The following is a 26421-nucleotide window of genomic DNA, read 5'->3' as shown; positions in this document are numbered from 1 at the left end:
TACAATCTTTTAAAAAAAATACATGGATAAACAAAAAAGGTTTTTGAAGAAGGACATACGTGGCACGGTACACATAAATTTAAAGATATGCCAAAAATACCAGAATTTTAAGGCTATATAGTATGTAGTAAAAGTATGAACACTTTTGATGGGGTTTCATGGGGAATCCCAATTGTATTTGTGATGTTCCTAAATCAGGTGACCAGTATATATAGTAAGTACTAACTATCCTATCACTTACACTTTTTACAGGTCTACAATAGTTGTGTGTACTCCCGGGCCTTGTGAAGCTCTCGATGGGGGTGGAGGGGGAGATGATGGAGGCATATCTGCCACAGCTTGGCTTATTAGTAAGTGAACTCTTAGCACTTTATTTATTTGTTTATTTATTTTCTTACTTATTTATTTGACAGAGAGACAGCAAGAGAGGGAATACAAGCAGGGGGAGTGGGAGAGGGAGAAGCAGGCTTCCTGCTGAGCAGGGAGCCCGATTCGGGGCTTGATCCCAGGACCCCGGGATCATGACCTGAGTGAAGGCAGATGCTTAACTGAGCTACCCAGGTGCCCCATACCCTTAGTACTTTAAGTTATTTTACCTGTTTCATAAAATATTTTAGATTTTAACATCCCCATTAAAGCTCCCTGACAGCATTCAAGCCTAATAAACCAGGACGAGATATTAACAATACTAAGAAAATTTCTTGTTTTGTGTATTCTGGTATGACAGATCTTCTAGGTCCCCAAACCAGAATGAGAAAATGAAAATAGAACATTTTTAAAAAGTCATTTGCTCAAGAGTACCTATGAGCTTCTCTCAGAGACGAGAGGACCACATTTTCACTTAAAATACTTATCGAACACACTGTGCAATTTATTTATATATATAGGTATCTCTTCTCTTCATCTCAAATGCATCTGAAGCAGCTAAACCTCTATTTGAGTGTAATGAACTCTAGGGTACCTGGGCTACGACAACATGTAGTAGACATTGCCTACTCCCGAGAAATCTATGAAATAATTTACAAAAGCTTCGATCCAAACACTCCAAGTTCATGTTCTGCATATATAGACTATCTGCACACTTAAATGTCTGGCTACTAAAAAATACACAGGGAGCAAATCTCATCTTCATATGTAATATCCATGGGCTCATTTATGCTCACCCCAGAGCTTGCCAGTCAGTAGTGGAGTCACCATTACACTTTCTTGCTGATCATTTTGTCATCCCTAAAATACATTTAAAAAGCTCATTTTGCAATTCTACAGCCTCCTCATAGTCCATATTAGTAATTTTCTTTGCATTCCCTCTTTGCACAGTTACTAGCCACCTAGAAAAATGCTGTCATAATAATGTCTGGAAAATGACCCTATTCAAAGAATTATCAAACAGTTCCTACATCAGCAATGGACAATAACAGAAGAATCCCATAAGATACTCAGACCATTCTTACCAAGGTCAGGCTGATCCTGCCCAGGCTCGAATTAAAACGTTTCACTTCCACAAAGTTTTGTGAGCCCAGGAATCTTTCTGAAGAACTGGTTTGAACTTTAGGAGCCTCCAAGAAGTAAATAAAAGCAAATCCTGCTTCAAGTAAAGTAAGGGTGGGGATAGGTCAGACTAGACGGCATGGAGCCCAAGGGGAAGTCAACAGTAATAGTGGCTTCCGGGTCACTAGATCCAATCTCCCTGAGATTGTTACTGAGTGGGAGGGATTTCTATCGGATCACTTTTGTGATCGGTATATAAGAAATATGTCAGCAGACCTAGAGTTGGTTAACTTCTTTGTGACCGGGATCACGTGTATCAGATGTGACATCACACTCTAAAGCAGTTTAGAGGCTCACCCAGCACCCTCATTTTACATAGGGAGGGAACAGAGGTCCAGGGAAGCCAAGGGACTTGCCCAATTACAATTAAATTGTAAAGCAATTAGCAAGACTGTTGATGGCAATAAGGGATTCTTCCTGAGTCCTCGTCCCTCCCACTGAGCTGGCGCAGACATATGTGATGAGCTGTTGGAAGCAGCTCACCTGCAGGCTGCGGCAGCCAGATGACAGATGCCCAAACAGGAAACAGTGACCATGGCAACATTTCTAAATATATATCTGGAGGAGGCTCTGTGAGTCTTTGATTAGAGAGGTCCGTTCAGAAAAGGATCTGTCCATACATGCTTAAAGAGGCAAACCACATGCCGTCTTCCCAAACGAAGGCAAGAGTTGAGAGCATGGGCAAGAAGTAGAGTCCCTTCCACTTCTAAGTGAACCTTGAGTCTTGAACTGGAGAAGGTGGCTTCCTTCAAAGGATGTTTGAATTGGAGCTCGTACTCAGAGATGCCAATAATCCACAGCAAATACCTAGTTCAAGGAAAGGGAATTAAGAGGAGCGTCCCTGCCTACCCTGGCCACCCACCGGGAGACACGGTCCCCACAAGAAGTGCGCTCCAGGTGAGAAAGATAGATCTCAGTCGTGACGTGCCCTCTACATCGTGGGTGGTCTCACCGGCACTAGTGTTCTCCAGTCTGCCCCTTCACTGCTGAGCTTCTCTGGCTGAGTTGTCTCTACCCTACCTTTCTCGTCTTTTTTTTTTTTTTTTCCTTACTTTTTGCTGACAGCTGTGAGAAGACGACTTATTCCATTTTCCCTTCCAAGTAGTAAATATATTACTTTTAATTGGGGGCTTTCTCTATGGTGGGTATAGTTCTAAGGGCTTAATGTGCATTGATAGTTAGTCTTCACAACAACTCTATAAAGTGGGTACTATGATTATCCCCATTTTACAGATGAGACACAAAAAGGTTATGGTTTTATATATCCTTTTTTTCCAGGTGACTTAGAAGAAACATAGTGCCACCACTGGCCTGTAAAAGATGACATCTATATCTATATCCATCTTAGAAGCTGCTGTTGGTTCTCTAAACTTCTATGGATAGTTATTAAATTTCATCTACACACCAGGATGACTTTGGGGGAAGTCTGGGGGTCTGTCTACTCTTGACACCTCAGATTGCTAAAGAATAAGGCTTCACACAATCTTCATGTTTACCCTCAGGGAGAATTCCTAGCCATTTAAAAACCTCAGCTAGAATATTCTTCAGACAAAAAAAAAAACCCATAAATCATTTCCAAAACATATTCCAATTCATAGAAATGATGTGATATCAGCAATATCATTTTCTCCTGGATTCTAATTAGTATCTTGGTGATATATTAGTCATTCTATATTCTGTCTGGTTGAAAAAGAAGTTCAGCCTCACTAGCTTCATGTTTAATATGCTTTTCATTCTCTTGGCTCTACCTGTTACATATTCGGGAGATCAGTAATAAATCAACTATGAATCTTTTTAGTCATGCCGCAGAAAAATAAAATCTGTAGTCATTTATAAGTCATCTCCACTTTAAGTTCAAAATAAAAGATAAAGTGAGTTCAAAGCAGAACAGAAATAACATTGTACACTATCTTTTATATGAAGGGAGTGACCCATATGAATCAATAATTTGATATTTCATTTATTTTGGGTTGCTCTCTAAACACTTCAGAGACCTAATATAATAGGGTTGATTTCCTTAGTGTTAAGTGTTAAGAACTTTAGCTCATCAGTGCTGAAGCTCAAACTAAAACTGAAAGCCATTCAAGGAATAGTTTTAAACCACCTTTACCGCCTCACGTATCACATGCACATGAGTGAAAGAGAAGTAGCCCAATCCAGCTTGATAAATGACAGAAAAACCGGTTCTTATGTAAGAAGCAATGCATACCTCACCCAGTTACATAATTAAGCATATTTGGCAGGAGAACGCTGACAAGACTGGGATACCCTGCTTTTTTGTAGGTGTTCCAACAGAAGTGGGCATGGGAACAGACATCAAGAGAAACCAATTTCATATATTCAGAACCCTCAGAGCAAGCTTCTAATGGACCGTGTCTGAATAAACAACCCCACCAGTTTGCATGGGCGCTGTCTTAGCTCAGGCTGCTCTCATAAAAGACTATAGTCCGGGTGGCTTAAACGACATTTGCTTTCTCACAGTTCTGGAAGCTGAAAGTCTGAGGACAGGGTGTCCATATAGTCCATTTCTGGCGAGGGTCTCTCTTCTGGCTTGTAGATGGCCACCTTCCTTTTGTGTGCTCACATGGCCTTTTCTGGGTGCCAAGTACATGGAGAAATAGACATCTGTCTCTTCCTCTTCTTACAAGGGCATCAATTCCATCATGGAGGTCCCATATTCATAAACTAATCAAAACCTAATCACCTTCCAAAAGTGCCCCATCTCCAAATATGATGATACCATGATGACATTGGAGGGGGTTGGACCACAACTTACGAACTTGGGTGGGACACAAACATTCATTCCTTAACAGGTGCCTATACCAGGGAAGGCCTTAATCTTCAAAATATCAACTGTCAACTTCAAAATATCCTGTCTTTTTCCTTTTAAAACCAATCTTCAATAAGTGAATACTTCACTCATTGCCTCTTCTTCCTCACCTACCTCATTTGATGGACTTACACTATCAACCAAAATACTAAAGGCTTCCTTCTCAGAGAGAAACTCTGAATGATTTTTCTCAGCCTTCTTGCTGCCTGATCCTTTTGCAGTATAGGACACTAAAGCCTACCTTCCCTTCTCAAACCCTCTCATCCACAAATATAAAAAAAGAGTTTAGAAACAGACCAACTGGGGTTCAAATTTGGGTCCTAGACAATTAATTATTAGTTACCTAACAAATCTCCATTTCCTTCCCCATGGATAAAAGTAAAAATACTTTTTGACTACCCTCAGGAGACTTATGGGGATTAAATGAAACAAAACAGTGAAGACATAGACAATTAAGTCATCAGTAAGTTATTAGTTCCTTCTCTCGACAGCCCTGTTCTTGCTCCTGAGTGCTGGTCCATAATTTCTACTTGCCTTTAGCACACTTCTACATGGACATCCAACTCAATTTGTACAAACCCAAATTAACACACTCTTCTACTCCTGCCTACTCTCCTATAACTGATTTGGGGCTAATGGCATTAGCTCTCTTCCTGTCCCTAGTGCCAGAATGCCAAGAATCCCAAAATTAAGTGGAGATGTAAAACCAAAGGATTTAGATTTAGAAGCTATTTGTGAGAAGTCCCTATTTGTGTCTATCAGCCACAGAAACATTCCAGTACCCAGACAAGCCCTATGAAAAGCATCCCTCTGAATGTTTTAAACCAGTGGTTTTCCAAGAGGGGTTCCCCAGGCCAGAAGCATCAACATCACCTAAAAACTTGTTAGGAAGATAAATTCTTGCCCCTCCTCAGATCTATAGAATCAGATACTCAGGATAGGACCCAGGACTTTCTAGATAATCAGGGTACAAATTAAAGTTGGGAATCTAGTGGTATAAACAACCCACTATCCTGGGCCTTAGAAGACAACAGGTATTTAAATGGTGGAATAAATTAATATTTAAACATTAGTGTACATTTAATTCAATTAGTATAAATCATCTATAATTGTATAACAATTTATAAAACAGACATCATCTTGGTCTATTTTATTCCATTATAAAAAGTTCAGAAATAATCTTGGTGCTACGAAAACTAAAAATATTTCCATTTCTTATCCATAAATGCAAATATTTAGAAAAAGACTGAAAAGATACTTAGCTTAACTCTGAAAAGAGTATTCTTAAGCAACTAAAGGTAACTTACAGAAACAGATTCCCACTTGAATCTGTTACACAACAATGAAATAAAACTAACTTTAGGAATGGAAAGGCTGAATTTGTTTTTACTCTAATTTGAAACACCTCCTCCCCATGATCTAAATAGCATGCAATACACATGATCAGTGACATTTCAGAGGCCAGGATATGCAGAGGAAAAACTTAGCTATTTTTTTTTAACTTAGCCATTTAAATATACCATGTTAATTGCTGTCTTCAAAGATATTAGACTAAAATAATTGGTATATAAAAATGCCTTTTGAGACTCGGGAAATCTCAGAACTACTTTCCAAGAGTAGAACAAGGAAGCATTAACAAGACAGACTTAAATTGGAGAGCTGCAAGTTCCTTCACAAGATAATAGATCACCCAATGCCAAAGCACCACTACCCCCAGGTAACACTGAAATATCTTGGTTGGGGCGGGGGGGGGGGGGGGGGTGCTGCTAACCCCAGAAACTGCCCACTGATGACCAAAACCTGTGAATGACAGTCAGCAATGAAAGGCTTCAGAACAAAGAAACGTGGCCACCTATTGTTTATGAAGGCTTGTTTTCTCAAAGGATTGGCATCTAGCTAAAAATCAAACACCTACAGAAGACTTTACCTTTTAAAGGTCATTCAATTATTTCCACACACAGGATTATAAAACACGCAGTGCAAGTAAATTAAGACCCATCAGTGCTGAAAAGGGGCCAGTTGTCTGCTACAACGTACTCGCCTTCAATTGCTGCTGACTTCAAGTCACTGAGCAGTGAATGTATTTCAACAACATTTACTTACTGGTTATTTTAGCTGTCTAGCCTTTCTAGTTGCATGTATTTAGTCATTTAATTTTGTCTCGAGTATCAAACGGCCCCTTTCTCTTGTTTCTCCACGGTTCAGCAGAAAGCAGGCTATTACATTGAGTCTCGCTGTAGTTTTGGGAATCCCGGAAAGGAAGAACCACCGGCAGAATTTCTACTGCGCATGACCAGGGCACAGCCTCCGTCTCTAATAAGGCTGGTTTGCTCCCAGCTTCCCCGGTGTAGCCGCTGTCGTTACGTCACCGGAAATGCCCGGAAATCCTCGGAGTCTGGGCTGAAGGAAATTCTGGTAGTTAGGAGAAGAAAGCCTTTTACCGCACCTCAGTTTACCGTCCGAGTTTCATGCTCCAGGACTGATCACTCAGATGGCATCTATTTCTTTCAGGAGAAACTATGATCTCAACAAAGGTACGTGATTTGACCGTATGTCCTTTAAAATGAAATCGGCCAAAAATCAGTCTCCAGCCAGTGGTCGGCCTCTGTTATATCGGCACAGTGTAAGGACCATCCATTGCCCAGTGCGGGTCAGACGGCAGATCCTAGTTGTTTCTTTTCCTTTCATTTCCTTTTTTTTTTCTTTCTTTTTTTCTTTTCTTAAAAATGGGTTTATTATTTATTTATTTATTTATATGAAAAAGCGACCAGGGAGAGGGAGAGAGGGAGAGAGAGTTTTAAGGAAGCAGACTCCCTACTGATTGGGTACCCCAATGCAGGACTGGGTCCTAGGAGCCTGAGGTCATGACCTGAGCCAAAATCAAGACGGGAGGCTTAACCCACTGAGCCACTCAGGCACTCCGTTAGCTGTTTAGTTTCAGTCTCACCATATCAAGCTTTCCAAAACTGTTAGGGTTTGAACTTACAGCACAGTCTACTATTTAGAAGTTTGAGATAGTCTGAGAGAATGTATGCCAAATTTTAGTAGTGGTTTCATCTGGCTAGTGGATTATAGGTAGTTATTTCTTATATAACTGCATTTTATGATCTTTTTATAAGCCATTTTGGGTACAATAAAAATTTTAAAAGAAGGTAATATCAAGAAGAAAATTATTCTCTTGACTTTGTATATAGTCTGAAGATGGTTAATGCTGGAAATGGGGAAAGCTAGTTAATAGTAGGAAAACAATGGGGGCCTAAACTAGGACAGTGGAAATGAAATATACTTAAGTGTCAATATTGACAGGAATAGTTGACATATTTGTGTATAAAAATGGTAGTGAATGTTCAAAAGCGGTTTTCTGGCTTAAGAGAATAAGTGAATGGCGCTACTTTAACCCAGGTAGGGGAGGCGACTAGAGAGTGTGACAGGGAAGATGGTGAGTTCAGTAATGGACATGTGGAGTCTGAGGTAGCTGGGGAATATTCAAGCAGAAATTACTAGTAAGTTGTATTGGGAGCCCAGGAGAAATGCTGAAGAATGGTTCAGGCTAGGAAGTTGTTGCTGAGGTTAGGACAACAGTCAGTGTTCTGGATGAGATATTGGAGAGAGTGAGCTCAAAGAGAACAGAAGGCAGCTGGGAAGCACTCGTGTTCAAGACGAGAGCCCAGGAGAGGTTTTCCAAGAAGGAAAGAGCAATCCAGAAGAACGGGGCCACAGAAATGAAGGGAATGGTGGCAACCCCCCAGTGCCTGCTCACTTCCTGTGGGCTGGCCACTATGTTTAAACCGTGGTAGCTGTAACATCTGGCAACCCTACATGGAGGATATCTCCACGCTTCTTTATAAAGAAGGAAATCTTACACCCAGAGGATAAGAAATTTCAAACCCAGGGCTACACAAGCTGTAAAGGCAGAATCCAAACTGGCCTTTCTGATTTTAAAGACTTTGCTCAGTGTCATGCTGCTCTATTAGAATGTATTGTAAATGATTCCTTGGCCAGCCTGTATCAAGATGGAATCTAGGCTCTTGCTGCAGTCCTTCAACAATAGAACGGGTCTTCTGGTAGCTGGGTCTTCTTGGTACAGCTATAGCAACTACCTCAGGAGTCTTCTTGGATATCTAGCAATTTTCCCTAGATCTAAGACAATGCCTTGTTCTTCTTGGTTGGTACTCATACCCTGTAGATTGTGAAGTGTGTTGTATATTGTCCGCACAAATAACTGAGGGAGCTAGGTAATATTTACCGATATACACTCATAGGTCATAAGGCACACCTCTGATTTCCTCCAAAAAAAAATTTTTTTTAAAGATTTTATTTATTTATTTGTCAGAGAGAGAGCAAGTGAGAGCGAGCACAGGCAGACAGAGTGGCAGGCAGAGTCAGAGGGAGAAGCAGGCTCCCTGCGGAGTAAGGAGCCCGATGTGGGACTCGATCCCAGGATGCTGGGATCATGACCTGAGCCGAAGGCAGCTGCTTAACCAACTGGGCCACCCAGGCATCCCTAAAAATTATTTTTTTTTTTTTGCAGAAAGTAGCTTTACTTTCTGACTTAAAAAGTAAAACTAATTGAAAGATTAAATTATAAATAATAATTTTAGAGATCAATAATAATCTTTTGAACAAAAAAATTGTTAATATTTTGAGATACCAAGTAATTCCAGGATTTTCCATTTGAACAAAATAGAGGTAAATATTTGCCCATAAATAACAAGAGAGCACCAGTTAGAAATCATACAATTCTGCAAAATAAAACAGCCAAGACATAGACATCATAGATATTTTATGGAACATCAAAAAAAAGGTAATAAAATATTATGGTGAAAGTAAAAATAAATAAATAAATAAAAATCAAAGACCCAGGTGATCATACCTAGTTTCTTGGGCACTTACCAAATTTCTCTGTGATTGGCAGATTGAGATGCAAGAAAAAAAATTCTGAAGCCATATTTCTCTTAAGACATAGTAAATTTTGGGCATGTGGGTGGTGCAATCAGTTAAGTGCCAACTCTTGGTTTTGGCTTGAGTCCTAATCTCAGGGTTGTAAGATTGAGCCCCACCGTAGAGCCCCACATGGCGCCCTGTGCCCAGCATGGAGTCTGTTTGAGACTCCCTCTCCCTGTGCCCCTCCCCTCCTCTATAAAATAAATAAATAAATAAATAATTTAAAAAATAAGGAGATAGTACATTTCAAAATACAATACAATTGTACATAAGTACAATAGCTGAATCCAAGATACTGTTAATAATGGGATCATAATTCTCACCCAGAGATGTGTATTTTTGTTTCCTTCTTCTTTTTTTTTTTTTAAGATTTTTATTTATTTGAGAAAGAGCATAACCAGGGGGAGCAGCAGAGGGAGAGGAAGGAGACTCCTCGCTGAGCAGGGAACTCAATGCAGGGCTCGATCCCAGGACCCTGGGATCACGACCTGAGCTGCCAGAGATAGATGCTCTGAGCTACCCAGATGCCCCTGTATTTTTGTTTCTTTAAATATTCCCTTCAATAAATTAATGTGATGTTTGGGACTTGCTACATAACAGAAATGGGGCAGGAGGTACAGGATAAGAGAGGAAGCAGGCTAGTCCCATGTGGATGCTTGTCAGCACTGGGTGATAGATACATATGGGCTCTGAAAAATTCCATCCTGAAAGATGGACTATGGCAATGGCATACCATTACGAATTAATATTAGGGGTGCCTGGGTGGATCAGTTGGTTAAGTGTCCAACTCTTGATTTTGGCTAAGGTTATGATCTTAGGGTCGTAGGATCAAGCCCCGTGTCAGGCCCCACATTCAGTGTGAAGTCTGCTTGAGTTTCTTTCTCTCCCTCTGCTCTTCCCCACCACCCACACACTCTCTCTTAAAGAAGGGGAAAAAAAGAATTATAATATAATTTGAGATGCAAACTTTAGCTTCTGAAAGCTGCAGAAAATCATTTTAGAAAGAGAAGCATTTGGGGTACCTGGGTGGCTCAGTGGGCTAAGCCTCTGCCTTCGTCTCAGGTCATGATCTCAGGGTCCTGGGATGGAGCACCATGTCAGGCTCTCTGCTCAGCAGGGAGCCAGCTTCCCACTTCTCTCTCTCTGCCTGCCTCTGCCTGCTTGTGATCTCTGTCAAAGAAAGAAAGAAAGAGAAGCATTTGAAAAAACCTGATGAAATGTATATACAATAAAAAACGCAGTGCAGCTGTGTTTTTTTTTAAGAGGGATCTCCAGAATCCTACAGCCCCACCAAAGATGCCCCTTGGACTCTGGTCCCCAAATTGCCATGAACTCTGGTTAAGATCCAGTTCTGGTAAGTCAGTCTTTTTATTTTAGAATAAAACACTGCTTTCTGGGAGACCTTTGGTCCAATGCCCCTGTATGAGCCTAGAGACCCTGATATTCAGCAGACAGTTTTATTTCCGCTCTCTCTTAGGGGGAAAAAATGGGATTAACAGACTATAACTACTCTTAAGCAACTTACCACAAGGCTCTGCAGGCCGTTTCCCAAAAGACAAATATTGCAGCAAGGGAAGAATATGTTATGTTTGCAAAATGCCTGTAAGAATTTTTCTGTCACATAAAATGTGTGCACCTTTGCCAATTAGGATAGTTACTAGAGAAAATCTGCCCTGCAAACATGCCTCCAAAGGGAAGAGAGCCATGGCTAGATGTCTTCTCCACGACATCTTCTATTCTATTCTAGAGGAGGGTTAAGGGGTAGAACACTGTTGCCCTTTGGAGTAGCAATGCACTCAGGGTCATAGAGCCCAGCAGTATGTTGCAGGCAAATTCCTTCTATCCACTTTTGCCCAAATAAGAGTTCAGGGTTGTTCCAAGATTTTATGAAGAAATATCTCATTTGTCGATGCCCCCAAACCAATGAGAGTAATATCTAGATATTGCTTAATGTGGTTTTGGGTAGAAAAAAAAGGGGACAGTAGAAATACCCTTTGACTAATCATTGACTTTTGGCACCCTGACAGTTCCACTCCTCGCTAACCCTAGAGAATCAGAAGTATGCTTTTGGCAAGGCCCCAAAGCAAATACCTTTTAAGGTCAGTCTACTCTGCAAAAGCTTGCACATAATAATCAATGCATGTTCCATGCACTGATCTGAATCCTACATGCTCTGTTTCCTGAACTGGGCAAGTTAAATGAAAATAGAAGCCAAAATATCGTGACTTGCCAAATACCATGGAATTGCATCATATACAAATTAATGAGACAGTATCAAGGGAACTGAAACTTAAGCCTTGGGGATGTGGTAAAAATGGGAGGAGGAGGACAAAAAAGCAGATGGGTGATGAAGAGAAGGAGGAGGAGGAGGAGAGGAAAGGAGAAGGGCAAGGAAAGGATTTAAGTAGTTCAGGTGATCACCGCCAGAGCCTGCATGAGTGTGTGCTAGGGAGGTCAAATGGCAACTAGGAGTGAGAACTTGCCCAATCTGAGACAATATCCTGGCCAGCAGGACAACAGGGATTCATAAATAGCTCATCCAAGAGCTTATTTTTCCAAAAGTAACTTTCACTAAGTGTTGCCATTAGAACATGCAAAACACCCCCCTACTGAAATTAAACTAGGTGGCAGAATCCGGCACTGCTTCATGAGTTGTACCACTCAATGCCGCTCAATGCCAAGAATATATGCCTATTTTAAAATTATTAGGAATCTTTTTGCCATAAAATGGTAGATAATGAACAAATTTAAAATATCCCTCAGTGTGTATACCATATTTAAAAGGGAACTCCTCTTGAAATTACCATCGTACAGACATATGCAAAGTTTGGAATGCCGAAGGGTCAAGAAACAAATTCCTTTGGTGTGTGAAACACACAGGTCCCAAATTAAATCATACTGGGAGGTCTTCATTGGTCATTTTTTTTTTTTTGTCTTGAGTTATTATAGGATGAGAGAGACCAAAAGCTGGTTTTAAGGTCTATTTTCTCTCTATCCTGATTAACATGTGATGTCTTAGTTGAAGCCAACAGTGGTATTTTAAGGAACCAGTGGCACATCTAGTATACATAGTATATTACCCATATTGGACAATCAGAGTGGACCAGGGTTTGTTTTTATTTTTTGTCTTTTTTTAAGATTTCAATTACTTATTTGAGAGAGAGAGAGAGCATGAGTCAGGGTGAGGGGCAGAGGGAGAAGCTGACTCCCCACTGAGCAGGAAATCCAATGTAGGACACCACCCCAAGACCCTGAGATCATGACCTGAGCTGAAGACAGCCACTTAACTGAACCACTCAGAGCCCCAAAGAGTATCAGTTTTAACATCTCCTTCTTCTATATGCCAAAAAGCAGTAATCGTGCAATAATCGGTAGTAATCACTATTTTCTTGATTTGTTCTATAGTTGTAAAACAGATAATTTATGATTAAATTTAACATTTCAGTTTTAAAGGTATTACTCAAATTAAACTATTCCACGTGTGACCTGAAACTTGTGCCTACCAAACAAAAAATAATGCACTTTGCAATTCCTGCTCTTTTGCACAATTTCAAGATTTTAATGCAAGTAGAAATCCCAAGCGGTCACAGAGAATGACAAATCTGAAGTAAGTCATTTTTTGTCCTCATAATGCCTGTGCTATCACTTTATTTTAAACCTACTGTCAAATGAAGGAATATGGGATACCACAGGGCTTGGAAAAGGCCATTCAGGCTAGCTCCAGAGAGGCCAAACCTCTGCAAGTGTATTCTGTGAATAAAAACACAGAGAGCGCCCATTGAATAACCGGAAGTTCTCTAAATTAACTTCCAGGTATAATGCAATGGCGATTAAAGGACACCTAATGAAAATGTGCTCATGTCGGGGCGTCTGGGTGGCTCAGTGGGTTAAGCCTCTGCCTTTGGCTTGGGTCATGATCTCAGGGTCCTGAGCTCAAGCCCCACATCAGGCTCTCTGCTCAGCGGGGAGCCTGCTTCCGCCTCTGTGCCTACTTGTGATCTCTCTCTCTCTGTCAAAAAAATAAATAAAATCTTTAAAAAAAAAAGAAAAAAGAAAAAAAATGTGCTCATGTGAAGCTCACGTCACAGAAACTCAACAAGTACCACGGCAGTTATTCAGAACTGATTTTTTAAGGAGCGGTGCATTTTATTATTAATATTATTTAGGATTGCCAGCATGTGATGATTTTTTTAAAAATTGCATTGATTTTTGGTTTGTTTCATCCCTGTTTTTGAATTCTCTGCATCAATGCATTCCTTTATTGACTGCGTCTGGGGCTGACCAGCCTCACTTTCTCTCGCTTGGTCCGCCACTCAGAGGACTACTCTGTATCTAAAAACTTAACTTCTTTCACAACATATTAGGTAAATTTTATGGTAATTCATAAGGCGAATATGAGGTACTAATGCCTGCTTGCTTTCTTTTCAAGATTTTGTCTATTTATTTGACAGAGAGAGACAGTGAGAGAGGAAACACAAATGGGGAGTGGGAGAGGGAGAAGCAGTCTTCCCGCTGAGAAGCGAGCCTGATGCAGGACTTGATCCCAGGACCCTGGGATCATGACCTGAACTGGAGGCAGACACCTGACTGAGCCACCCAGGCACCCCCATTCTTTTTCTTTCTCTTCTTCTTTTTTTAAATATTATTTTATTCTGCCATCTCCTAAGACAGTCAGGAGTTGAGGTGATAGGTAAGAACCAGGAGAAAGACAAATAGATTTTTGCCCTCCACTGTGGACCCATGACATTGAAAAGGCTTTGGAGAGAACCACAAAGGACACTGTTCCCCTCATCCCGACTGCGAGATATTTAGGGAAAGAGCCCCTATGAGAGAAGCTCTCGGTAGAGCCAAGAAAGTGAAGAAAACAGTCCAAGGTAGTTGGAGGCCAAAAGGCATGTGTTGATCACAGAACGGGAGCTCTGGACGGCGCAGGGAAGGCTGGCAGGCGTATGGAAGGGCAGCTGGAGCAGGAAGCTGTTTGGGGCAATGAGGGCTGATGGGAGGGAACTGACAGTGATCAGGGGATCCAGGAGCTACATCCCAGGCTAAGGCCAGTGGGGAGAGGCTGTGAAGGCCATGGGTATATGCCCAACAGAGGGCCCCTACTGGAGGGACTTCTTAGACCCACCTGGAAGAAAACCCTAGTGAGGTCTTGAATAGCAGGTTCCTTTTTCTGAGCTTGCTCATGTAGACAACCCCACAGAGGGGGCAGGTCTAGAAACCTGGAAGCAAGAATGAATTAGCAGGAGCCCTGACTGAGGAGGCTCTTCACCTGCCTTGGGCCTCTCTTTTTTTACCCTGTGTTTCTCCAAGGACCAATCCTGATCTGAATGGACACATTTTTTCCTAAGATATGTAAATACCAATCATGCTGCCTTATTCTGGGGTAGGGTCTAATGGGTCCCAAACCACGGTGCATTACAAACTTGCCTAAGGAAACTGAAAATACAGAAAGGCACTGACCCCAGCCCAAACCTACTGATAAAGAATCTTAGCAGGATAATTGTAGGAATCAAAATTGAAAGCTACTCACCTGCCTCCCCTTCCAGACCCCAATAATTGTGATACTTGGGCCAAGAACCAAAGTTTGGTAATAGTTGACAAGAAGTCAGTGAATCTCTTTGAGGAGACATTTATTGGGTGGGGGGCGCGCAAGCCCCTTTTCCCTCACCACAGGTATCAGAATTATTCTGGACTCCTAAAAATGCAGATTCTTCACTCCTACCGAGGACTTTAAGGGTGGAGTACCTAGGGGACCAGAGTACCCAAACCCTGAGAACAATTGTTTTAAGGTGGCGTTTTCTAAACTGAGAGAAACAAAGGAATTCTGGAACATTTGCTAAGTATAGAAACTCCACACCCCCCTCTCTTTAGGCCAGTTGAAATAGAATCTTCGGTGAGGGGCCCAGAAATCTTTGAATTTAACAAGTCCCTCCATGTGGTTTTTTATCACTAGGCAAATTAGGAAACACTGGAGACAATAATTCACATTAACTGAATGCATACTATGGTCAGAGTTCCTCCGTCTTTGCTCATTTACTTTGCTCATTCTGCTATATTGGAATTCTCAGTATTTAAGTTATTTTGTTCATTGCCATTTAGTCATTTACTTTGCTCATTTCCCAACAGCAACCGTCTATAGGGCTGTCGTTCCTTCGCAGAACACCCGTCCCTCTTCACCACCCCTCGATGGGTGGATTTTTCCACTTGAATCTCAGGGCAGTCTCATTCCACATATCCACAGCCCCTTAGCCTAGATTCTGAGTTCTCTCAGGCCTGGAGATGAAGCCCAATTTCCAGATCTCTCTATTTTACAAAGCACTCCATAAGCTTCATTGCAGAAGAGAGGAGCTCCGTGTGTATCATTGCTTCTAAGAAATTGGAGTCATTCTGCTTTTTGTCCCAGTGCATTTGGCAGCATAAGAGTCTACCTTGATTTTGAAGATGTGGAGACAGGAGTTGGCAGAAAACCTGCTCTGAAAGCAGAGACCTTTTGAGTTACTCTGGCTGCGAGTCAGAGTCCTGCAGAAATTGAACCAGAAAAGGAACACAGAAAGATCATCTGGTTTGGCTGGCCCTGCGAGCCCGGATGCCGGCCAGGGAAGAGAATTTCAGTGCAGAAAAGAAAGGTAATAGATATTTCCAGTTTCCTGTCACACCCTTCTCCCACATGCTTATCCACATTCTGATCAGCCTTCTGAGACTAATAGTTTCCAGCTTTACTAAAAGCCTACACTCATCTTTCCCTTTCTAATTCCTTTTACACTTGCCTGTACTGCACAATTTGTACATTTTAGGCTTCTCTAGTCTCTGATTATTCAATAGCATGAAAGCTAACACTCCCATTCATCTCAAACCTTGAGACAATTACAACAAATGGATATGCTAACGGTTTTCTTATCTTTTCTTATCAATGGTTATCCTAACTCCTTCAACATGAGGATGCTGGGGATTGTTTCATTTTGTTTTGTTTGCTCTGAATTCAAAATTTCTTTCCTGAATCTCAAAATGTACATTAAGTACATATTACTGTTCACAGTTTTCCTTTTTACTTAAAAAAAAAAAAATCCATTCAGGTTTTTGTTATTTAATCCTAGCAAATGGGAAGGAAAAAACAAAAACAAAACCTCCATTTTTTTTTTCCTTCAGATAAAACTAAAAAAGATGATGAGGTTAGTAATTTGCCTGAAATCATGCAGTTGATAGAAGCAAGAAGCAGGATTCAGAGCTACGGCTGACTTCAAAGTTTATGTTCTTTCTGCCATCTTGGAATTCTCAGAGTTCAAGGTATTTTGTTCATTGCTTTTGCATGCTTATCTGTTATATCCTCAAATAGATGAAAAAATGTGTTCACAGAAAATTCAGTGCCTCCCTGTATTGGTGTTGTCCTGAAACAGTCAGTAGGAATAACACATAAAAAGAAATGATGGCTTCTCTTCCCAGCCAGACCAACCTCACTAAATCATTTCCTGAAAGCTTCAAATCAAAAATCTCCTCAACCAAATTGACCTTTCAGGATGTATATGAGAATCACAAATCATTTGATGACATGGCCCAAATATTGGACTGCTGCTCAGACAATCTCAGTGTCACTTGTTGGCCTTCCCATACCCTGTGCGACTTCCTTGCACGCTGCATTTCCACTCAGTAGAAAATTGGCTTGACCGGCATAGGAACTGTGTTCTCACCAACAATTATCCTGGATCATTCAACAGGGAGAAAACTTTACCTTTCTTTCTGCATTGAAAATCACTCACCTGGAACTTTAGAAAGTTCTGTCAGGACATCATTTGAAAATATTTAGTGGTCTGTTTGTTCTGTTCTGTTTTGCAAGCCCTGTCATACAGTTCTGTTCAGACACTTAACTGTAGAATGGATGAGATGGCATGATTTGTAGATCTTTTTCCAAAACTTGAGGTTGAAGAATTCAGAAGAGAGGCAAGATCATCTTTCATCTAAGAAAGGAAGGTCTAGGTATTAAGTAGAGTTTAAATTTTCTGTTTGCTCAACTACCCGTTTCTAGACTATACAACCTGAGGCTGCCAACTTCTCTCCATTGCCCTTGACTCATCCCCAATTTATGCTGCCATCCTTTCTCACCTTGACTATTGCCATAAACCCTTAACTCTTGCCTTACTATGGTTTATTCTCTACTCAGCACAGAGATATTTTTAGACAGTAAATCAAATTTTTTTTGTTTACTCTCCTGTTTAAAACCCTTCAATTTCTTTCCAAGTTGCTTAGAACTAAAGCCCAAACTCCTTGCTGTTGCCTACAAGACACTACAAGTCCTGGCCCCCACCCCCACCTCCAGCCTCATCTCCTACTTCATTACATAAATATCTGTTGAAAAAATGAATACTTCTCTTAAATTTTCAGGTATATGCCAACTTCACCACAATCATAGTGCTAGAATATAACAAATTTGCTGTCAGGTATTCATGTGGATAGCAACTAATTGGTAAATGTTACAGGCAAACATGTCTATTACCAAAAAACGTTCAGAGCCAGTCGGGGGGTCATGGGTAGCTTCTTGGGGTATGCCTCACTGCTAGGGCTGCTGAGCAGTTCATGGTGTCCCCAGCACTTGGCCAAGCCTGCTCTTGGATCCCAGCTCAGGAGGGCCCTCCTGGACCCAGGAATGGACCCTTGTCGTGAAGCCAGATGAGGTGCACTGGTGACTCCTTGTGGATGTGATCCCAAGCTTTGAGAGAAGGGACTTCAAGCTGATAGAAATGAAGATATCGCAGGCACCAGAGAACATCCTTGCTGAGCACCACTGTGACCTGAGGAGGAAGACCTTCTACCCAGCCTCATCAGCTACATGAGCTCTGGCCCCATGGTGGCCGTGGTCTAGAAAGGCCCCAACATGGTCTATGCCTCAAGGGCCATGATGGACCCCCAGCTCAGCTAAGGCTGCCCCAGCACCATCAGGGAGGACTTTAGCATCCACATCAGCAGAACATCACCTATGCCAGTGACTCCATGGAGGGGGCCCATCGGCAGACCAACTATGGTTCCAGTGAGCTGGTGAACTAGGCAGATGAAGGCCACCAGAGCAGCATCTGTGGCTGCCTCAGCAGCCACCCAAGATCAACTACCTGTGTCCAAGAACTTGAACCCACTCCTATGGTCTGCCCATCTGTCCCAGACCACCTTGCTGTCTACTTTCTGCCCCACCCCAGGTCAGAGGTTTGAGCAGCCCATTTTCTGTGCCTTTTAGTATCCTAAGTCAACAAGAGATTGGACCAAAGCATTTCTGTAGCAAAGTGCCAGACAATCTTTGGGATGTCTCCCAAAGTATGTAGTGTAACCTCCTGTTCCCCAGAGAGAGAGACATTAAAATTCACATATTGTTTGGGGCGGGGGGTTGCTTATTGTAGTTTCTGCCATCTCTGAGGTCAGGATGAGGACTTTATGCGAAGTTATAAGAGTTTGAGAGTAGAAATAAAGCTAAACCTCCCATAAAAAGAAAAAGAAAAAAAAATTCAGCTCCACGCCGACCCTACCCTCATAGATATTTGTGAAATCTCTTACTGTTTCCTGTTTAATTGACTGACAACCAAGAAGACAAAAATCTTACAATATATCCATAATATGTTAGCCAAAGAGTCTATTCTATAGAGGCACCCTATTTGTGCTAAGGACCATCAGTTGCTTGATACCTATTGGTTAAAATCAATCAAGTAGTAGTAGCTGTTCTGGTAATGACAGATTTGATTATTAACTGGTCATTGTAATCAATTAGAGGGTCTTTAAAATTCATACAAAAGGTATTTTTTAAAGACTCTGCTTTTGGAATTTAAGTAAACAACCATCGTTTATCATTTTTCAAAGCTTACTACCCTTTTATTCTACTAAAAACACCTAATGAGCTCAATAGCTGGGAATTAGTGAAATTTAAAGATGGGGAAGAGAAATGTCAGCACAGGCGTGACCTGTGATTAGCTGACAAACAATGCTCAATTAGTGGATTTCACGTGGGTGATGGGTGGGTTTATTAATATGCTGCTTCTATTCTGGGAGTCCTCATTAGAAGACACCACTTCGTCCTCAGCATGTCAAACTTGCTTCCAATGGATGAATTATCATGATACAAAAATAGACTGCAGATAAAGCCCTCAATTTCACTTGGGCAAATCCACGAATAAAATAACCCAGATTGTTACTTAAACTTACATTTAGAAAGGTAAGATATTTCAAATAAAAATATAAAATTAGCTGGAAAACATGGACTGTTACTCTAGATTATGATTTTCTTACCTGTCATTTAACAAATACTTATTTATACAGGTTAGGTAGGTAAAAGAGCTATTTAACAGTAGACTCTTCAAATCATGCTTAATGGCTCAAACTGAGTACTTACTTAAACAGCCAGGGATAGATTTTCATGACCCAATAAGAGATATGGTCCATAATGTCTATCCTGCATCCCATTTTGTTTACTAGAGTCACCCAAATCTCACGTTAGCCCATTCCGCTTGGAAATCCACTTTAACGGGGCACCTGGGTGGCCCAGTCCTTAAAGCACCTGCCTTCAGCTCAGGTCATGATCCCAGGGTCCTGGAATTGAGCCCTGCATTGGGCTTCCTGCTCAGCAGGAAGCCTGCTTCTCCCTTTCCCACTCCCCCTGCTTATGTTCCCTCTCTCTGTGTCTCTCTCAAATAAATAAGTAAAATCTTAAAAAAAAAAAAAAAAGAAAGAAAGAAAAGAAAAGAAAATCCACTTTCACATATGTTATAAACCAACTAGGTTATCTCCCAGAGGCAAATGAAAAAACATGCAGAGTCATGTTTCCCAGAGATCTTTAATCTAGACTAAAACTAAATCCAAAGGCTTAAGTATTTTAACATAATTGGAAAGGATCATTTCGTTCCTTACTTTCAAAATATGATCTTTTATATTTAGATCTGAATGACTCAAGTGTGCAGAATCAGCAAACACATGCAGAACACTAAGATAAATTTACACTAACAGGTTTTATTATATTAACTGAAAGTCGTAAGAGCTTCACATGCTCTAATAAGCCCAGGGAATGCACAAGAACTAACAATGCCAAGAACAAATTAAAAAGAAAGTTCAGATGTCAGACTGAATTCAAAGACATCTTTGGAAGTGGTTTATTTTCAAGCTGAAAATTTTCTAACAGACTTGAAAATAAATCTTACCTTATTTAAAGAGAATTTGTAAACATAATTATTAGCATAAAGAAAGGTCTTGGTTTAAAAAAAAAAAAAGCTAAAGCCTAATGCTAACTCTTTTTTTAAAAAAATCAAATGAAGAAATAAAAGATGGAATATATTCTATAGGCCATAAGAACTTGGGCACAAATTAAGCATTCTTAAAAACTGAAGCATTGACACCTCAGTAATACTCTGCTCTAGGGATAAATTACTCCAAAGTATTTCCTTTCCCTCACAGGGCCACAGCACAACTTGGGCATAAAGGAGAGAGCTGTGTCAGAAACTTCCTTCACACTACAATTTCTCCTCCAAAATCCATTCTGCATTATGTATAAATATTAATACGATGAAATGTGGAAAAAAAAAAACTTAATCAGGTATACAGAGTGAATCAAGAGAACCTTTTCTTCCCAAAATCAGTTTAGTGAATTTGAAAAACCAAGCATGAATAAACTATTGGTACCTAAAGGAGCTGGGCCCTGGCTCCCACTTTTTCCTCAACCAACTTAATTAACATAACTCTGTATTTTAAATTAACATTAATTTATTTTTTAAACTAAGCTTCCGGTTTAAAATGTCTTAATTTAAATTGTTACAAAGAATTTTTTTAAAGATTTTCTTTATTTATTTGACAGAGAGAGCAAGCTGGAGCACAAGCGGGGGGAGCAGCAGGCAGAGGGAGAGGGAACAGACTCCCTGCTGAGCAGGAAGGCAGATGTGGTTCCTGATACTGCACTTGATTCCAGGACACTAGGACCATGACCTGAACTGAAGGCAGACACTTAACCAACTTGGCCACCCAGGCACCCTTACAAAGAATTTTTTACTAAGAATTATCCCAAAGCCAAAGAAAATAACCCCCACCGTGAAAAAGGGATTTAGTCACTGTTTGCTATTCATTATTTTTTCACTTAATACTCACCAGCCTACTTATGTTTTCCTCATGTTTTATAGAAAAACATGTATAAGGTATATTTCATTTGACAAAAATCTCTATCTATCTATCTATCTATCTATCTATACCGCAATACATTCCCCCCCAGTAACCTAGAAGTATTCAGCGACTTGGCCAGAAAACTTCTGTGTAGTCCAGTCCTTACCTATTACTTATCCAAAAAAACATTGTGAGACCTGGCTCACTCTTGAATGTTAAGGTCCATCTTGCATTAATTAGTACTAATTTAACTGCAAGCATCACAATGAAAGAAATGTATCCCTGAAAGCTGGAGCATTCCACCACCCCAAATAAGTTTGAACTTTATAAAGCATCTTTATGCTTTATTGTTATTCTAATCTCAACCTGGGAATTTCATGTTCCTTAAAAAAGATCATCTCTTTGATGGCCAGTGGTATGCTCGTTAACAGCAGCTCTGTAGAAGAGGAGGAGGAGACAAGGGCTCTGATTTGTAGCCCTACCAAATGCCACGGTGTAAATACTCCCACCTTGTCTGATTTCCAGCTGCCAATGAGGTGTCGGCAAATGCGGAGTTGCAAAGAGATGCTTGGGATTTCCACTCTACAGATGCAATTGACCTAAATAAACTCAAGAACATATATACTAGCAAAATGACCTAAATTAGTTAAGAAGTAACAACTTGAGTATTTAACACTTTTGTTTTTAACCCAAGTTACTGAAGTTTATTTAATGTGATTCTTTAGTGCTGGCTACTTAACAACCACCTCCCCAAATTCCTAAAAATCGACTGAGCAGCCAGTTAAGGTTGGACTCCATTGCACCTCTGTTATTTTGGTAACCTCTTTCCTTGGGTCTGTTTTATGTCCTTTTTCTAATCTCTTAAGTAGAATACTCACTTTAGGTCTTGTTATTGTCTTTTTTTTATTATTATTATTTATCAAGATCATTAAGGAATTTAATTGTGAGAATGGTTTTGGCTGTCTACCATGAAGATTTCTAAACATTAATTTTCCCTTTTCACTAACTTTGTAAATAGTCTGTTGTTTGTATTATTGACCAAATGCTACTTAGGAACATTTGAGGTTTTGTTTTTGTTTTTGTCCATCAAATTAGAGTGTTTTAATTTCTAGTTTTACTGCAGTGTGAATTGAGAAGGTAGCTTGTGTAATTTCTAAGGCATACCTTAGACATATGTTTTAGACCACTGCAATACAGCAAATGTATTTTGTTAAGATTTTATTTATTTAGTTGACAGAGAGAGAGAGACAGGGAGAGGGAACAAAAAGCAGGGAAAGTGGGAGAGGGCGAAGCAGGCTTCCCACTGAGCAGGGAGCCCGACGTGGGGCTCAATCCCAGGACCCTGGGATCAGGCCCTGAGGTGAAGGCAGACACTCAAAGACTGAGCCACTCAGGCTTCCCTAAAGCACGTATTATAATAAAATGAGTCAAATGAATTTTTTGTTTTCCCAGTGCATATAAAAGTTATGTTTACATTAAGTGTGTAATAGCATTATCTCTAAAAAAAAATGCACCTACCTTAATTTAAAAATGTTATATTGTTAAAAATATGTTAACTGTTATCTGAGCTTTGAGCAAATCGTAATTTTTTTTACTGACAGAGGGTCTTGCCTTGATGTGGATGGCTGCTGACTGATCATGGTGGTGGTTGCTGAAGGCTGGGTTGGCTGTGGCAGTTTCTTTAAATAAGACAACAATGAAGTTTGCCACATCAACAGACTCTTCCTTTCACAGATGATTTCTCTGTAGGATGCAGAGCTGTTCGATAGCATTTGACCCACAGTAGAAGTTCTTTCAAAATTGGAGTCGGTCCTCTCAAACCTGGCTGCTTCTTTATCAACTAAGTTTATGTAATATTCTAAATTTTTTGTTGTCAGGTCAACAATCTTCATAGCATCTTCACTGGGAGCAGATCACATCTCAAGAAATCACTTTCTTTGCTCATTTCAAAGAAGCAGCTCCTTGTCTACTCAAGCTGGATCACAAGATTGCAGCCACTCAGATCTTCAGGTTCTACCTCTAATTCTAATTCTCCTGCTGTTCCATCCTGTCTATAGTCACTTACTCCACTCAAGTCTTAAGCCCCTTAAAGTCATCCATGCAGGTTGGAATCAACTTTTTCCAAACTGTAAATGTTTGATATTTTGCCCTCTTCCCATGAGTCATGAATGTTCTTAATGGTATGTAGCGTGAGGAATCCTTTCCAGCAGGTTTTCAACTTATTTTTCCAAGATCCATCAGAGGAATCAGTGTCTATGGCAGCTGTCTATGGCCTTATGAAACATATTTCTGAAATAATGTGACTTGAAAGTCAAAATGACTCCTTGACCTAAGGGCTGCAAAGTGGATGTTGTATTAGCAAGCATGAAGACCACATTAATCTCACTGTACTTCTCCATCAGAGCTCTGGAATGACCAGGTTCACTGTTGATGAGCAGTACAATTTTGAAAAGAATCTTTCTTTCCTGAACATCAGTTCTCAAAAGTGAGCTTAATCTATTCAGTAAACCATGTTATAAAGAGATGTGTTGTCACCCAGGCTTTGTAGTTCCATTTCTAGAACACAGGCAGAGTAGATTTAGTGTAATTCTTAAAGGCCCCAGGATTTTCAGAATGGTGAGTGAGCCGTGGTTTCTACTTAAAGTCAATTACATTATCCCTGACAAGAGTCAGCCTGTCCTTTGAACATTTGAAGCCAGGCATTGACATCTCTCTAGCTATGAAAGTCCTAGGTGTCATCTTCTCCCAATAGAAGGCAGATTCATGTATATTAAAAATCTGTTATTTATCATAGCCACCTCCATTAATGATCTTAGCTAGATCTTCTGGATAATTTGCTGTGACTACATCAGCATTTGCTGCCCCACCTTGCATTTTTGTGTCATGGAGAAGGCTCCTTTGCTTAAACCTCACGAACCAACCTCTGCTAGCTTCAGACTTCTCTTCTGCAGCTTCCTCACATCTCTCAGCCTTCATGGAATTGAAGAAGGTCAGGACACTCCAACTGATGAGGCTTTGGCTTAAGGGAATATTGTGGCTGGTTTGATCTTCTCTCCAGGCCACTCAGACTTGCTCCATATCAGCAATAAGGCTGTTTCCCCTTTCTTACCATTCATATGCTTCACTAGAGTAGCATTTTTAATTTCCTTCAAGAGCTTTCTCTTTGCGTTCACAACTTGGCTAACTGTTTTGCTCAAGAGACCTAGTTTCTGGCCTATCTCAGCTTCTGACATGCCTTCCTCACTAGGTTTAATAATTTCTAGCTTTTGATTTAAAGTGGAGATATGAGACTCTTCCTTTTCAGTGAACACTTAGAGGCCACTGTAGGGTTATTAACTGGCCTAATTTCAATATTGTTGTGTCTCGGGGAATAGGAAGGCCCAAGGAGAGGGAGAGAGACAGAGGAATGGCTGGTTGGCAGAACAGTCAGAACACACACAAGATTTATCAGTTAAGTTCACTGTCTTATAAGAATGTGGTTTGTGGAACCCCAAAAGAGTTACAATGGTAGCATCAAAGATTACTGAACACAGATCACCATAACAAATATAATGATAATGGAAAATTCAAAATATTGCAAGAATTACTAAAATGTGACAAAGAGACATGAAACGAGCAAATGCTATCAGAAAAATGGCCCCTGTAGACTTGCTCAGCACAGGGTTGTCACAAATCTTCAATTTGTAAAAAAAAAAACACACAATATTTGCAAGGCACAGTAAAGGAAGTTCAGTAAAGGGAGATATCCCTATCCTTTTAAAGTCCATTAAGATTTTATTATTATGAATACTTTGGTTAGTAATACTAACTTACAGAGTATAACCCAGAAACATTATATCCTCTTTAATCCCCTTGAGAATCTGATGTAATAGTGTCTTTGCTCAGAATACATACATACATATGAAATAAACCCAAGGCAAAGACTGTATGCAGGCTTTATTGGTGGGTACTAGCCCAGGGCAGCAAGAGTGGGAACTGAGGAGTAGGGAAGGAAGGAAAGCTATCACGACAGTTACCTCATCACACAGGACACCCCCGGGGAGCACATGTGGAATCAGTGCACCTCAGAACAGACCAACGGGGAGAAAGTAGACAAAGCGATTGTGGATCTTTCTGTTCTATCTTCTAATCGTCCAAGTTCAGCCCAGTAGGCATTAAAGCTCAGTGGTAGAGTTTGCAAAAATGGCCACAATAATTCTTACCATTTCTGTATACATCCTTGTATGTATCCCTTTGTAATCTGACTTTGCAGCAAGTCCTAGCAAGAGGACAGGTCTCTTTCTCCACCCCTTGAATCTAGTTTTGGCCATATGACTTTCTTTGGCCAGTGGGACATTAGCAAATATGATGCTGAGTGGAGACTTGAAAAGCGCATGTGCATTGGGGCATGCCCTCTCTCACTGCTGGGAACCTCTGCCACCATGTGCATAACCCTAGGCTCATTGTTACCACACACGGAAGCTACATGCAATTGTCCCAGCTAACGTTGAACCAACTGCCAGATGTGGGGGAGGTTCTGCAGACCACCAGCTGCCTACTAACAGGCCTATAACTCCATTCTATACTATCCAGCCAGAAGAGGCGGCGTAGACCAGAACAGCCCAGCCACCCTCAGAACTGTGAGGAAAAAAAAGGGTGTGTTGTTTAAAGACATTACATTTTGGGGTGCATAGCAAAAGCCAACTGATGGACTTGAACACAGTAGAGATTGGGGTTAGCTGGCCCTTTGTGCAGCTGCTGGAGAAGCGAGATCCTGTGATCCATGTTTCAGTATTTCCTTGGAGTCCAGAAATGGCTGGAGGAGCTGTGGCTTCTGGGGCTCTGATCCAATATCAATGAAACCATGACAGTCTCCCCATAATGGGTGTGATAGGTGCCATACTGAAGCTGTACTATGGGGGCAGCAGAGGCCGCCAGTGGTACCAGGAGAAGAGATGGTGACTGGGATCTCCATCCAGCAAGGACCAACATCAAAATTTGGA

At 40.7% G+C, this 26421-nt stretch overlaps 1 long non-coding RNA gene and 1 pseudogene across 1 annotated transcript; both read left to right on the top strand.

Annotated features, from left to right (window-relative positions):
* The first annotated feature begins 2197 nt into the window (after nt 1-2197).
* On the top strand, nt 2198-24776 carry LOC116594337. The gene is made up of 5 exons (XR_004287168.1): nt 2198-2445; nt 6587-6912; nt 15729-15951; nt 16472-16609; nt 23317-24776. It is a non-coding gene; the product is annotated as an uncharacterized LOC116594337 (long non-coding RNA).
* On the top strand, nt 17327-19872 carry LOC116594336 (annotated as a pseudogene).
* Nucleotides 24777-26421: the final 1645 nt, after the last annotated feature.

The sequence above is a fragment of the Mustela erminea genome, chromosome 6 (genome assembly GCF_009829155.1).
Source record: "Mustela erminea isolate mMusErm1 chromosome 6, mMusErm1.Pri, whole genome shotgun sequence".
Classification (NCBI taxonomy): Eukaryota; Metazoa; Chordata; class Mammalia; order Carnivora; family Mustelidae; genus Mustela; species Mustela erminea.
Note: the sequence above shows the minus strand (reverse complement) of the source record. Positions and strands in the feature narration are given on the sequence as shown.